Below are 4001 nucleotides of genomic sequence, written 5' to 3'. Positions count from 1 at the left end.
CCTCTCCTCCCCTCGGCCTCGCCCCTTAAAGGCGCCGCGCGCGCTCGGGGCGGCCCCGGGGCGCGGCGCCGCGCAGACGGTGGCAGTAGCCCCGCACCAGCGACCCGAGGCCCCGAGCGCACGTCCCGGCGAGCTCGGGCAGCCCGCGGAAAGCTAGCCAAAACCAGGGGAAAAAAAAGAAAAAGAAAAAGGCAAATTCAACTCATAGTCCCCATAAAGAGACAACTAAAAGGGAGAAATCAGGGCTATTGTTCTCCTTAAAGGCTTCAGCTTCTTTGCAGTCAAAGGGCGTTTCTGTTTGCAGTGGATGATGGTTTATATTTCTCTCAGGATATTTATTTACAGCTTCCTTATCATTGTAATTCTTGTGCTTGCTCTGGCTACATGCTATTTTTGATCCTAACAAAATTACTAGGACTCTTGGCTTTGTAGCCCAAACAACTGGAGCATCACCATGGAAAGCAGGGGGAATCATTTAATCCAAAACAGGTCATGAGATTTTGAGAACCAGGGTCAGTGATGAAACTGTTCTTCTAAAGAAACTAAACTTCTTCTTTGTGCCCATGATGTACCTAGTCTTCAGGTGCACACAAAATATTGAGCATTGGTGTCCTTCTAGAAACATATTTATCATGCTTTCTTACAGTGTTTATTTCTGAGGTGTATTTTAAAAATACCAGGTGTTCAGCTATGGAAAATGGACTGAAACAAAGGAGGGAGGTTTCTTCTGCTGCCGGTCTAAAATGCCACGTAACCACCCTGTTGCAGGAGTACAACAGGTTGGGAAATGCAGCCCTCAGTTAGTGATATCACCTCAGGGGCTCCAACCATGGGGCACTGCTGCCGTTGCTGCCCACCGTCCCTGGTGTGTCTGCTCTGAAGGGGATCAGAAGACAGCTGGATGATTACTCACGGTTCATGGAGGAGCCGTGCCCAAATTTCTTCCAGTAGCATCTTAACTAGAAATTTCTTCTGAGCTTTGGTTTGGCATAAGGCCATTCTTCACCCCAAACTTACCCTTCTAGACTGGCAAAGGTTTGGTTATGTTGGGAACAGGGCATGAACCCCTGTTCTTAGTGGTAAATGAATGGTTTCTGTGACCTCCTGGGTTATTCTGGGTCTGCTCTTACTTTTGATATTGCTGCCACTGGACTTGGCACCATGCTATGTGGAAGGACTAGCAAAATGAAGCAGGCTGCTGTCTGCTGAGTGGATTGAGGAGAAAGGTGGGTGTCCATGTGCTTGGGGGAGTTGGGTCTCCACTGCTTGCTGTCCCGTGGCGATCTTCTCCACGGGGAGGCCCTGGCAGAAAGGGCAAGGTGGCTCAAAGCCTGGTGATTGCTGCATCCCGACTGCCCTTTGGCTCGGCATTCCTGTGTCCTCATTTCTTGGGGATGGTGCATTTCTCAGTCTGGGTCAAAACGAGGGCCAGGTAGCTAAGGAGCAGTGCAGACAACGTGGAAGTACCCCTGTTGCCTGGGAAGCTGCATGGCAGTAGGTAGGTCTGTCTGCTTTGGCAGTTCAGGGGCCCTTGGCCGTCCAATGTGCAGTTTAGGCAGGCCTTGCTGTCTCGATTTCGATGGTTAGCAGATGGAAGTCGCTCACCTAAAGAGACACAGCCTTTGGTGGTGTGTTACTACAGATGTGTGTGTGTCTGACCCCTGCTGGTCAAGCTGTGGCAATAGGCACTCTATGGCTGACACGTACAGGGGTGCTTCAGCCATTGCAGGTTGTACCTGTCCCTTACGGAGCCAGGGGCACGTAGTCTTGAGTCTGTGCTGGCTCACAGTTAATGTCTGAGTACAGGTCAAGCCCTTCACATCTTGGTTTTATGGACTATCATAAAAAAAAAAAAACTGTCCTGTCATGCTTTTCCCCTTTTCAGCATTTCCAGCTTCACACTTGCAAAAATTATGAGCTGACTCTCAAAAATCTTGAGACTTTTTCATGCAGGTAACCAGCACTAAAAATGTTAATGTTTGGGCTCTTTTTTTTTGCCTTCTGCATCAGAGCATTTTAAAGCTTTCCTCCCCCCTGTCATGATAAGCTAGAAATGTCCTTTTTATTTTTAATTAAAAGCTGAGGGTCTCTAGTGATAGCCTGACCCGGACAGTTGAGGTCTCATGATTATTAGTACTTTCCTTAGTGAGCTTTAACTAACTTACCAATATAAGTACCCAAGAGCACAAGACAGGGCACTAGTAGATAAAAAACAAAACCAAAAAAAAAAAAACAAAAACAAAAAAAAACCCAAAACCACACTCACACACACAAAAAAAAAACTGCTGAGAAGATAATGGTGGTTCAACAGAGCTCCTGAAGTGTTTGATCTTCCAGGCTTGCTCTGAATCCTGGGCTTTTTAGGCTTGCAGAAGGGCTGATGATGATTGCTTTGGGTCTCCTACTTATTCCTGAGTCAGGGGGTGAATTACTAACCTTGTTGCATAATTACGTGGTTACACAGTGTTGCTCATATCCTTAGTAATGGTTATGTGCCTTCTATAAACTGAAACAAAGTAACCTGTTGCTGAAGATGCAGCTGACAGTGGCATCATCTGTCTCTCCATTTTGGGAGGTTTTTGTGCGTGACCGTTGCCCACCAGTGCGTGTGTTTCAGAGGACAGCCATTGCCCAGGCGATGCCAGCCTCGCGCCCTTGAACAGGGCTTGCCTGTTCGCACGAGGCTGACGTCCTACGCAGGGAGGCTCTGGAATCGAAGCTGTGCCCTTCCGAACTTCCGCTGGTTCCCAGTTTCGGTGTACGTTAATAACTGCATAGTTTTACTCAGAAGAACTTTCTCCTATCTTTCCTGTTCCAGATCTCTCCCTCACTTTAATGTGTAGCTCATCTCCAAACAAGGAAAATCACGTGCTGCCCAAGAGCTGGAATAGGACCCTGTGCCGGTGAACAGACCTACCTGTGTAAATTGCTCTGTGGGCTTAAGGCTTTTATGACTTACTGCTTTTCAACCAAGCATATGGAGGCTAATCAAATGCTGTGGCAATTTTAATGGAAAGTTGTTCAAGTGACTGGTGCCATATTGGTGGCAAGTAAGGACTTGCTACTTTCCCTCTGAAACCTGTATTCAAAGCTAGAAAGGTGTCTAGGTGTCTTGTGCGCTTCATCTCTCTTTAATTTGCTGACTTTTCATTCCTTGCAGATAGAAAAACATCCAGAAAATACCAAGGGCAAGTCCCCTGGAGAGGAAACAGTCTTGAATTGGTGAAATTTTCGGCGAATGTGCCCTACAGAAGGGCAAAGTAGCTTCTGAGCATGGGGTCAGGTACCGTGACCCAGCTGATGAGTCTGGAATCTCCCAAGTGAGCTGTGAGACCTGGCTGGCGTTTTTGTCTTTGCTACAGGCACGTCCCTTCACCTTCATGCATTACCCCTGCCCTGGGCTGGCATAATCTGCTACCACGCTGGATCAATACAGGCCCGCAGATAGCATGACGAGATGTGGCGTCCCCATCTTGCGTGGTTTAACTGTGGGATTTGCAATAGCCAGTCATTTTTTTCAAGTCCCAGCTTCTGGAATTACGTTACTTACTGAAAAGCTCAGCTGTCCTCTCTTTAACACAACGACACGACATTGTGACAGAGAAAAGTTGGAAAAGGGACCTGTGCACAAATGAGGCAGTCGGGAGGTGAGAAAGGCAAATTTGAAGGACCCACATATCATTGTTTTGTTAGGTGTGATTTTCAGACAACTGAGCGAGTTTTGAGTCCTGCCCTATCACTGTTGGGGTTCCCGCCAAGCCGTTGCCCTGAAGCTGGCGGCAATGTGGTCGGGAGGGAGAGGGCAGCTGAGCGGGGCTGGGGCTGTCACAGCACGTCGGCCCGGTGCCGAGCTCCTCCACGGCCCCCGGGGTCCCTCGTTGTCCCGGCCACCGCTTTCCTCCCCCGAAGCGAGCGCGGGGACCACCGGCCCCCGGAGGAAGCCTCGAGGGGGATCGGGCGGCGCCCGGGGCGAAGCCAGGCGGCTCCGGGGCCCTCGGGCC

This window comes from Apteryx rowi, unplaced genomic scaffold (assembly GCF_003343035.1).
Source record: "Apteryx rowi isolate R43461 unplaced genomic scaffold, aptRow1 scaffold_62, whole genome shotgun sequence".
NCBI classification, from domain to species: domain Eukaryota; kingdom Metazoa; phylum Chordata; class Aves; order Apterygiformes; family Apterygidae; genus Apteryx; species Apteryx rowi.
This window is presented reverse-complemented; position numbering follows the sequence as displayed.